This window comes from Octodon degus, unplaced genomic scaffold, assembly GCF_000260255.1.
Source record: "Octodon degus isolate 3935 unplaced genomic scaffold, OctDeg1.0 scaffold00433, whole genome shotgun sequence".
In the NCBI taxonomy this organism is placed as follows: domain Eukaryota; kingdom Metazoa; phylum Chordata; class Mammalia; order Rodentia; family Octodontidae; genus Octodon; species Octodon degus.
This window is the reverse complement of record NW_004525009.1, coordinates 246086-258292: the sequence shown is the minus strand read 5'-3', so window position 1 is coordinate 258292 and position 12207 is coordinate 246086. Positions and strand designations below refer to the sequence as shown.

Genomic DNA, 12207 nt, shown 5'->3' with positions numbered 1-12207 from the left:
AATTCCATTATTTAATTTAGGAGGTGGTGATATTATGTGTTCTCTAAATTTCTTGAAGAATTCAGGAGTGAATCCATCCAGGCCTGGGCTTTGCTCTGGTGCTGGATTTGTAATTACATCTTTAATTTCATTGATTGGCAATTGGTTTGTCTAGGAGTTTTATATCTTCTTGATTCCCTTTGGTAATGCATATGGAGCCAGGAATATGTCCAATAATCCATTTTCCATCTTCTTGCAGTACAAGTTGTGAAAATAGCACAGATGATCTTTTGGATTTCTTCAGGATTTGTTCTGATTTCACCCTTTTCATTCCAGTTGGTGGGGATTTGATTCTTGAACCGGAGCTTGAACTCAGACCCTTGCGCTTGCCAGGGAAGCGCTTATTCTACTGAGCCATCTCCTCAGACCCTAGTTTTTTTGATAAGGTTGGCTAAGGGTTTTCCAATTTCATTTAATCTTTCAAAGAACCAACTCTTTGATTCATTGATTCTTTGTTGTTGTTTTTAAGTCTCCAATGTGCTAATTTCTACTCTGATGTTTAAAATTTCCTCCATTGTATAAGATTTTGGCTTAGCCTGATCTTCTTATCTAGATGTTTCAGGTTCGCAATTGTGCTGTATATTTGTACATAGTCAGTTTCCCTGAAATGAGTGTTCACTGCTATTAATTTCCCTCTTAGGACAGCTTTCATTGTGTCCCATAAGTTCCAGTATGTTGCATTATGATTATCATTTAATTGTCAAAACTATTTAAATGCTTTATTGTTTTTGTTGTTATTTGGTACAAGGAATTAAATCAGGACCTTGTACTTGCCAAGTAGGTGCTAATACGCTGAGCTCTATCCCCTACCCTAGTGTCTAATTTTTCAATTTCACCTAGCTAATTGATTTTTCTGGAGTATGCTATTTAATTTACATTTGCTTAGGAAATGTCCCAGAGTGGGACAGGGCAGGTCTCTCCAAGTTCCCTTAGCACTCCCGGGCTCAGCCTGCCTTCTGTGTCAGTCAGGAGCAGGGCCGAAGCTCCATGTTTCCCATGAGTGTGGGGTGGGATGCTCGGACTCGCAAAGAATCCCGCAGTGATGTGAGCCAGAGAGGGCTGTAGCTCTGCGAGCTACTGCCATGGTGGGTGTGGGGCAGCTCAGTGAAGCTCCCACAAGGGTCAGTGAGGAAGTTTATGAAGTTATTATAGATGATTGTCCTTTTGGGGGATATAAAATTGTTTATTAAAATTATAGCTACAAAACACAGAAATATAAAAACTAGTGTACAACTTTGTAAAATGAAGTGAAACAGAGTGCTCCTAACTGTTCACTGCAGAAGTTTCATCTCCTAGTACCCAATAATTATTTCTTGTTCTTGAATTAGTATTAAAATTAAAGGAACTGGAGAGATAGCTCAGTAGAATAAGTGCTTGCCTGGCAAGCATGAGGGTCTGAGTTCAATCCCTGGGTCTACCAAAATAAAATAAATAAAAATTAGAAATGAATTCATCAACTTGCTACTTTGTTGCAATGATACATAACTTTCATAGTGAACAAATGTAAGTACTGTATAGAAAAAAGACAGATTTGACAAACCAAAAACAATGACACGGGGAAAGGGCTCTAACATTGCTCACAGCAAGGTATCAGTAATAACTCCTGGTTATAAACAGGAAAGCCATGCCATAGGTCTATGGCCATACCATCATCAATGTGCCTGATCTCATGTGAGCTAATGGAATTTGAAGTTATTACTAAAAATTGAATTATTTTTGATACAAATGATAAAGCTGATCTAGAACACTTCAGTGTTTCTGTCGACTCTGAAACTTGTAAATGACTGGGGCATTCACTGTTTCTTGTTTCACCTTCACCTTCTGAATTTTATCCATAAGGTCCTTTCTTGTTTGAATTTTCTGTGCAATCACGAATAATTTCTTCTCTCATTCAATCCACTGTGTCAGGCCGTTATATTGCTTTTGTCTTTCTTTAGCTATCTGATTAAATCAAGTCTGATGGGTAACTCCTTTCACTCTTTCCTTCTGCAAGATCTCTAGCTTGGGTGTGTTAAAGACTCTGCCAGCTAGTTCTGGGGCCGCCTGCAGATGAGTGGCAATATCAAACCGCTCAACTTCTTTTTTGGTATCAAAAGGGAACGCATGTTTAGACTGTTGCTTTCCCTGGAAATCCAGCAGATGGAGCTGTGACATTAGCCTTTCAATTTTGCTAACTTGGGCAACCCTTTTCATTTCTCTATATTTGGCCTCCTGAGTTCTCACTAGCTTTAGCAGTTCTGGAGTTGCTTTTTCCGTATTGTTCTTAATAACATGATCTCCATCCGTGAGCTTAATCTGAGTCATGTTATCATAGAATTCATCTGGATTTTTTTCAAGAGCTTTCTTTCAAAGAGCTTTGAGGAGCTCTTGTTTTTTATGACAGTTATCTGAAAGAAGTTGGTAATCTTTCCTTTTCTCCAACAGGCCCAGATGTTTTCAAAAGGCAAGCTGGCTTTGCTTTCAGTATTCTTGCTGCCAGGACTTAGCTGTCTTGTAAAATGTCACCGCTGTATCTGCCTGCTGGGTACTGCAGAAGCTCAGTGCAGAGAGCTGGTTCCTCAGTACCTCCTTGCAGGTTTCCCAAAACCTCACTTAGATCATTTTCTTTTACTAGTTGCCTCTCAGTGTTGTTTTACATTTCTTTAACAACATGCATTTGCATATGTTGTAATTTGCTTCCTTAAATTTGCCATGTAAGGGGGCCTGCCTATTAGCTCAGTTGTTTAAGTGCCTGCTTAAGCAAAGGCAGTCAGTCTCAGGATATCATGGTTCAATCCCCAGATCCTCATGCCTTACCAGACCTGCACTTAAGGAATCCTGTGCCAGTCAAATAAAGTCCAAATTTGCCATGTATAATATGCTTGTTGGTGGCCACCTACAACTCTAATAGTCAGGAGGCTGAGGCAGGAGGATCACCATAAATTTGAAGTTAAATTGGGCTATATAGTGCAATTCAGGCCAGCCTGAACTATATAATGAGACCCTACCTCAAAGAAAATTCAAATATATTTTATCATATGCTATTTTTTTAAAGCCGGGTGATGGCAACATGGAATTGAAGATTTAGGGGTACTGGCAGGCTCTGAGCTGTTTAAGCAATGCCTTGCCTGGTCCTCAGTAGCACTGACATTGTTTTGACTCTGGTGTACCTTGTGGCTATGTCAACCAGGTGTTACCCTGATGCCTTCTCTATGCTGCCAATAAAATTTGGTGTCTTTTCACTTTAGAAATTGTGAATGCAGTCATTTGTTAAATATTGTTATTTGTTGCATTTAAAACACAAATATAAAGGCCGGGGAGATGGCTCAGTAAGAAGAAGTGCTTCCCTGGCAAGTGCAAGGACCTGAGTTCAATCCCTGGTTTAAAAAAAAAAAAGAATATAAAAATTTTCCCTTCATGATATTAATGTTATTTTGACTTATTTAATGTTGTTTTGGACTTCACACTGTAAGTATTGCTCAGGTGAATGAATTGCCTTGCATATATCAGAAGTGGATTTTCCTGTTTGGAACTTATACCTTTAGGTAACTGTGAATATCACTTAATTGCCCTTTTTAGGCAAGACTGGACCTACTGAGCGTTTAATGCTTGACATTCCTCCTCATGATGTCCAATACAAATCTAGCCTAGTGTACTTCATTCATTTTCATTACATTTCAATTTACCATGGAAGAAACAGACATCAGACTAAAGGCCTTTAAAATTATTCTGTGATTGTATGAAAGTAAATTTTTGTCATAAATTTTAAAATGTATCCTAAGCATATTTTTTAGAATAAATGTTTTATGGCAGTCTTGAGTTAAGACACCATAATGTAGTCATTGGCATCGAGTCAGTCTGAGGCCCAGGGCTGCCCGATGTCCCAGTGTGAGCATCACCATCCCTGTGATCCAGTGTCTTTCACTCCTGACTGCTCACACAGGCTTCCCCTGATGCTGTGCACCGTAACCTGTTGCAGAGGTGACTCGGGGACAATGTGTACAGTAGTCTCTCCCCCAGGCCCTCACGTTACTGTTGCATCCAAGGTCTGTGATGAGCGCTGCTAATCCATGATAACCACCTCGGACAACCTCTGCTCTGCTCACAGGGCAATGGGCCTCTCTCTGGTCAGCATTTGTGTTCTTTTCCAGCCTGTGGGTAACAATTCTACACAGCTCAGGACCTCATTTCTGCACTATTACATAGGTCTTGATATGGTAATGATTTCCTGTCCTGATTTTAACAGATTCTTCTCTTGTTTGGAAACTTGCAGCGCCAGATGGCACTTAGATGTAGTGAAACAGACTGTGTGGATAAACTTCAGGAATTTTTGGATAGTGGAAATGCTACTTGGGGCTCGTTTTTGCTGTAATTTAAAAGTGTGAAGGTACAGTAATTAGATGCATTCACATCTATCAACAGAGGATGACGAATGGGAGGTGTGCACCAAGTCACGGTGGAGCTTGAGTGGGGTGTTTATTCCATAAGAGCTGTGAAGCCAAAGGCAGGCTCTGAACTATCATTTAGGGAACTCTCCCTTTAGTACCTTCCTCTTCAGGTCCCTGCAGCCAGTTCACCAACAAACAGAAAGAGCTGGAACTGCACGTTGTTTCCCTCACTCTGCAGGATGAGCCTCAAGGTCCCATCGCTCTTCTGCCCTTCATCGTTATCCTCTGCCCCCACATGGGTACAAGCAGATCACACCTGGGGTGCTGACTACACTGAGAGTGACATGTGATCAATGTGTGAAGATCCCAGAGCACAGGAGTTCCTGCAGGCCGAAGTCTCACTTCTTGAATCCACACCTTGGAGAAGAGCATTCTGGTGGTGGGTCTCACGTCCCCTACCATCGCAGCCCTACCTTGGGTAAGCTCTTTACACTCTGCCGCAATGTCATCTTCATAGGTGTTTTCTTTTCCTAAAACCAGGAAGATTCCTGATTGGTTTCTACTACATTTCCATATCTCCAATCTTCTTGCAAAGGCAGAAGCAGCTCGTGATGCAGGTTTGTCCGTCTTCTGAGCCGCACCTTGCCCTGACCCTAGGTAAAATCACCTTGATACCAGCCGTTCCCCACAGGCAGAACTCATTATGTCCAGCTCTCATCAGTATCTGTGCCTATGCAGGGGCCTAAGGATTTCTTTTGAATGTACTGCAGGGGTTTCTGCTCTCCCTTGATTGATAGAGAGTGCATTCACTTCTGGGTGGTGATTCCTTCACGGAAACTCAGTGCCCCTCATCTGATAATGGGAATGTGAATGAAAGAATGCTAAGGAGAGATGTGCAATATTTTCTAGGTTATTCTCAAACAGATTTCTAGTTTGATCTCACTGGATACCTGCTTCTCTTCTGGCACAAGATCCACTGAGGAGCTGGCATTAAAGACCATGAAGTTCACTCTGGCTGATGCTGAGAGCGGGTCAGGTCACTTAAAATGCTCAGAAGGTGCAGGGCCCTGTTACTTCCCCCACAGTGAAAACTGATATGCGTGATACCCACAGTAGACTTGACACAAACCAGAGTTTCTGACCTCTGCAATGGGGTGGTGACTGAGGGCCACTGAATATCTGAAGTTATAGTGTGTTGTCTCCCCCCATCATATGCCTTCTCCCTCCTGATCTCCATTGAAATTTCAGGTTTTGCTCATGTAGATTCTGAAGGTGTGGGGAGCCTACACTCAAAGGGAAACTCTGAAAATCAGCTCCATAGAAGGATTTACACCCTGAACCAGGTCAGAGAAGTTTTAGGTCCCAGTCTCTGTGACGCCACCACTGCTGGTATGTGCTCATGCTCATACAAGGGAACCCATGGTGAACTACACGCATTCTCTGCCAGGTTTCCAAGCCGCTGTGTCAGGCCTTTACAGAGAAGCATTTCAGAAGATAGACAGTCAGCAGAGGTGGAGCTGCTCTGGTCAGGTCAGATGTGATCACGTGTGGAATCACGGTCCTTGGTCAGTGACGGTGCGGTCATGCCAAAGGTCTGGCAGCGGCGACCTCACTGTGTAGAGCCACTCTTGGAGGCTAAGGCCTTGGGATCTGGGGGAAACCGAGGATATCAACATATGTACAAGGCAGCATCTCTTGTATCTTCCCAAATGCCTCTCCTCTGTCACTGTGTTCAGTGTGTATGGGCGGTGTGAAGGTCAAAGTGAGGCCTTGCGGGAAGCACAGCAGTGTCATGAGGAAGCAGGTTCATGGTCCCATTTCCCAGGAGCACGTGGGACATGGGTGATGGTGAGTGCTGTGTTTGGTACACTGCCTCCACTAGAGGAGTCTAGAAGCTTAACTAAGTATCTCAGCAGGTCCCCATGCTGGGGTGAAGACAACCTATCCTAACTGCTCTAGGATGATGACCACTGTGTCACCTTGGCAGGTTTACAGGTTTAGCCAAGTGATTCACACAGAGCCAGGGCTCCTGAGTGCTGTACTACCCCCATGTCCAGGCAGCCAGCTTACAGCATGAGGAAGGAAAGTGGCTTGTCCTCCCTTTGCTCTTGGTGTTTCTGCTGTCATGTGGCCTTGTACTGGTGCCCCTGTGCCATGCCACGCTGCTTTGGAGCCACTGATCAATCACTGAATCCTCTCCTGACTGTGAGCTAAATCAACCTTGCTTTCCTTAATTTGGGTTTCAGGGATTTTGTCTGTGCATGGAGAGGAAGGTAAGCAAGACAGTTAGGATGCAGAGTGGGCTCATTCTGTCTGTTGAGAAAGCAGGCTCTTTCTGTTCACCAATTGCTCTTGCTTGGGGGGATGCTCTGTCTTCAAGTTTATACTGGACTGTTTTCAGGTGCAGAGATGTATGAAGATGTGCTAACTATTGCTAGAATATTTTTCAACAGGTCCCCACATGCCTTTTTTCTCTGCATGGAATGGATATAATGTCTGGCATAAATGCACACAAGAAATGCAAACTTGTATCAACCCATGGCTGGATTATTTCTGGTCATGGGAAGAAATGCCACAGTTGCTGCTGTGAAGCTTGTATTTTCAGACACCAGTGAGCTGAAGACAGTGGTTTCCACTATGCAGAGCAATATGGACCAAGCATTTGACAGACATAGCCCATGGAAAGCAAAGCATAGGAGCTGGCTCAAAGGTGTCCTGAGCCAGCGGGTCAGTCAATGAAGGTCATCTGTGAGAGGAGTGGGGAATTGAGGAGGGGACAAAGGACAGGAGACACGAGAAATGGAGACAAGACAGGATTCTGATCAAGTCTCGTTTATTCAGGGTAGGTGCTGGGTATATATAGTGGAGGCATAGGGAAATGACGTCAGCGGGTAAAAGGTGTGAGTAACTAGGCAACCGGGCTACGACAGGAAGTCCCACCTCCGGGGCATAGCAGGAGACTTATGGGAAATAGTGGGAGTAAGAAGAATTAGGAGCTTAGCTCAGCAGAGGCAGGGGAGAGGAACCTGGAAACCCACTTGCAATAGGATTGGAGGCCTGGAGTTATTGAGCCTCCCACAGTTCCCCCTTTACATTTATATGTGTATATAAAATATGGCTTTTTAGACGGCTGATTCTCTTGAGGGGGCAGTGCCTGTCTTAGGTCGAGGTGTCCTCTACACAGACCCAACTCAAACCTTACCCGTCATAGGAGACCAGGACGGCACATGGTCCCGTTCCTGTCTTAGGCGGTGACTGGTGTCTTGTGTATGCCCCTCATTACCCATCTCTGGCTAGCCTGACCATCTCACCAAGGGTGGGAGAACTAAGAGGTCTCCGGACCTTCATCATCATAAGCTGGTTGTATTCCAGTGCAGTTTTTCCTTTCAGCCATCTCAAGCCTGTGATCATGGACCTGTATCTGTTGCATTTCAATGGCATCCAATTGTTGTTTAACGAAAGTCATCAGCCTACTTAAAAGACAGGGTTCTATTGAAAAAAATATTAATAGTCCAATCAAGGGTCCCAATAGGGGGAGAAGGTAGGGTAGTACTCCATTCCATGCGCTCCAGAAAGTGTTTTCAAATAGCTCTTTTCTCCTTTTAGTAAGATCTTCTTGAAGTCTCCTTATTTTATCTCGAAAAATACCTGACATGTTTGCATAGAAGCAGCAGCATTCCTGTAAAGCCAAGCAGATCCCTCCCTGCTCTGCTGTTAGAAGGTCTAAGCCCCTCCTATTTTGCAAGACTACTTCTGCTAATGAATCTATCTGGTCTTGGATATCTTGGATAGTACCAGACAGTGTTTGAACATCATCAATCAGCTGATTAGATAATTTACTATAAGAATGTACTGCTACTCCCAATCCTGCTGTGCCTGTCCCCATGGCCGCCGTGACTCCTAGCCCCACTAATAAAGGGATGAACTGGACTGCCCTCTTTGTGCAGCCCATAGCATAATCTAAACTGGGAAGGGGCACAGGATCATTACCAGAGATGACATCTATATCGGGCAATACAATTGCCATGACACACAGTCCTGTCCAGTTGGTAGGTAAATATGTGAAGGCTAAACTTCCCCCACATACAAACACATGTCCCTTTTTTTGGCAAATAGGGCTACTGTAGTTAAATATTTGATTGCAGCTGGTGAAGGTAACAAATCCAACATCCACAGTGAAGCTATCATTGTGGAAGCTTCCTTGTATACAGGAAGAATTCCATAGGAGATAATCCCCCCCTGGAGAGGGTGGCTCTGGCTAATGCCTGCCAGTCCTCGGGAGTAGGCTAATTGTCAGCCACAGTTTCTAAAATGGCTGTGGTGTATGGATCCGTAGCTCCGTATTGGGCTACCGCCACTTTTAGTTCCTTGAGTACTTTAAAATCAAAATTAGTGTAGTGGCGCCAAATCTGTCCTTGAGCGCCTGTTGTTTCTGACACCGGAAATACCTCTGCCTTATCTAGATCTATGGGTGGGTCTAACAGGAGGAAGCTTTTGGGGGTAGCGCCCCTCACGGGTGGCCTTTGAACACAGGGGTCTTTGGTCCGGTTATATTTTTATTTTGGGGGTTTTCCTGATTTTAATCTTTCTAATTGGATTATGAGGTCTTGGTGCTTTTTCTCTAATTTTATCTGTTCTTTGAGAAGTTCAGTTTTGCCTTTTAATTCCTTTCTGGGGTCAGAAGCTGAACAAGCCAAAGGAGGCGCGCTGGGATCAGTGCTATACGGCGGAGGGCGCTGAACCTTGGGCGGCCCGTCTCGGCTCTGATACCGAGCAGCTTCCTCCACCAGTTTGTCCCAATCAACTTCATTATAATCGGCTTCAACTTGAAGAGGTTTTGGTAGTTCGGGATATATTTTTTTAACTTTGAGCGTATCCTTCTAAATCAAAGGGGTTAATTTTCTCCTCAGGCTCTAATTTTAAATTTGGCAGCTCTGGCTTCCTGGTTTCGATTTCAAGATTCTGTTCCCTTACAGGAGGGCACACACCCTTAGGGGGTTCTTTGTCCTTTATGATGGGTTTTACCTTTTTGTCCTTGTAGTATATTTTCACCTTTTTTTTTTTTAATCACATTAGCAACAACCGGGTCACAGTGTCTCTGGGATAAGATTTCATCAATTAAATTCCAGTAGGTAATGGCCATAACTGGGACCTTTTTCAGGTCCAAAAGTCTCATAATAATCCTTAAGTGAATCACCAACCCTCTTCTATCGCCTCTTATCAATAGTTCCTTCAATAGGGAACCATGGGCAAACTTGCTTAATATATTCAAAATATTGACACAAATCCTTAATTTTAACCTTTACTCCTCACTCCTTTAATGCTTTACTCGTGCTTTCTACAAATATCTCATGTTCACTTAATGTCTGTCCCATTGCTGAAGGAAAAGGGAAAGGGGGTGCCTTCCACTTACCGAGGTTCAGACACCGCAGCAGGCAACTGTGGCGTGGGCCTCTTTTACTTTCTCTCTTGCTGGCTCTCTTGGACGGCTCCGTCACTGAATCCTCCGTACCAGGTGTCCCACAGTTGGGCCCCACTGGTCCCGAGCCAGTGGGTCAGTCAACGAAGGTCACCTGGGAGAGGAGCGGGGAATTGAGGAGGGGACAAAGGACAGGAGACGTGAGAAATGGAGACAAGACGGGATTCTGATCAAGTCTCATTTATTCAGGGTAGGTGCTGGGTATATATAGTGGAGGCATAGGGAAATGCCGTCTGTGGCTAAAAGGCGCGAGTAACTAGGCAACCCGGTTATGAGAGGAAGTCCCACGTCAGGGGCATAGCAGGAGACTTATGGGAAATAGGTGGGGTAAGAAGAATTAGGTGCTTAGCTCAGCAGAGGCATGGGGAGAGGAACCTGGAGACCCACTTGCAATAGGATTGGAGGCCTGGAGTTACTGAGCCTCCCACACAAAGGACTTTCCAGTCCCTCAGCTGGTCACTTCTGCTGACCACACTATGCAAAGTGGCTGGGAGAAATACATCCCATAGGATTCCTTAGTAACCCCTGGATGAAGCCGGCAATGCTCACACTCTCATGGGCCTGTAGAGATGAGGGTGGATGTCCAGGAAGCTCCTCTGTCAGGTGTCCTGTTGATGCCCTCTCTCTGGAGTTCTCCTTCTGAGGAAAGTCTACACCTGCAGGGTGTGGGTCACACTAGCCCTGACTACACACTGAAGGCCTTCCTGGTTATGTAGGCTAACCTGTGTGGCTCTGGTGCCCTCAGGAAGTGACTGGCTTGCCTTTGGGACAATATAATACCCTCTGAAAGACATGATGTATTTAACACATCAGGGAAGGACTAAGACCTCTTGTGCTGTATGGACAGACTGTGACTCTTGGCGTGTATTGGGAGTCAGAAGAAGAGATCCCCATGGTTTCTATTTAAATTCCAGTTCTGGGAACACATTAGCTGAGTTTGTTCTTCCTCAGCTTTCCATTTCCTACCGCTAAAACAGAGTTATAAGCAGTTATAAACAGCTGAGAACATTTGTGGTTAAGATTCTGCCTTTTTTGGGGCTGGTGATATGGCTCAGTGGTCTAAAGCACCTACTTAGAACAAGCTTAGAAAAGCACAGGGACCAAGGTTCAATCCCCCAGCACCACATGCCAGCCAGCCCTGCCCCCTGGTGGGCTGAGCTGGCCACACACACACACACACACGCACACACACATAAATAAATAAATTTTAGAAAAAAGATTCTGCCTTTGACTTCTCCAAATACAGCTTCTCTAATGACAATAGAACACCCATTTCTGGCAAAACAAAGTGAAAAAGGGGAGTATAAATAAAGCACTACTTTGTAGTGAAAAATATATGTATGTATAAAATAGTACAGATATACAGCTACCTTCTATTCAGTAAGAAGAAAGGTTTATACTAATATTGTTTAGACAAGATATCGTGTGTGCATCTTGTCCTCTGAATAACTACCATGATGACAACAATATGTAGTGTATTAATTATTGTAACTGTCCTACCAACCTGTTTTGAAACTGTTTCATTGCTATTTTTGTCTCATTAAAATGAACAAAAAATTAGAAAAATATTCTGCCTTTGCTCTGGGCTTTCCATAGATGCTCACCCTTCCACTCCCTGGTGTCCTGGAAAGCCCTGGTACCCAAGCCCAGTGGCTTTCTCTCAGCAAGGCATCCCAGTCTGTCAGCTCTAAGTGTTTGAACCACATTTTCTATCCCCTGCCCACATCGTCAAGTGTTTCTTCTGAAGCTGTTTTATCTACACTTAGCAATAACTGGAGGCTTCTGTGAGAAGCGCTGTGTCCCCAAACCCTCCGATTTCTATTTTTCCCCTCAGCAGCACAGGCTAATTGGATTCGTCTTTTTTATTATGAGTTCTTGTATTTTGAAGAGTAAAAACAAAAGTCAGAAAAACAAAAACCAAACACAGAAACAAGGTAACATACAACAATGCATGTTATAGATTTTCAAAACAAGAATAGCTGAGTAACATTGATTGATATATTATCTATTTTTGTCATCAAATCTGTTGCTTAGATTAACAGAGTTATGCAAGATTGGATATGTGATTGCATATTACCAGTTTTTTTCTTTATCGAATGACTTTACTGTAGTATAATTTATGGTAAAATACACTCATTCTACATGCAGAGTTTGATAGATTTTGACAAATGTCTGCATTTGTCAAGTGGCGGTTGTGTCTGTAATGACTACCAGCACTAAGGTGAGGTACGTTCCCACCACCTCTGCATGGCCTTCATGGCAGTCTCTCTGCCTCTGCCCTCTCGTGCTACTATTCTCTTCTATTCCTGCAGGTTAGTTTTG

At 43.8% G+C, this 12207-nt stretch overlaps 1 pseudogene; it reads right to left on the bottom strand.

Moving 5' to 3' along the window:
* Positions 1-1788: 1788 nt before the first annotated feature.
* LOC101591924 overlaps positions 1789-12207 on the bottom strand; it is a 21058-nt pseudogene continuing 10639 nt past the window's right edge.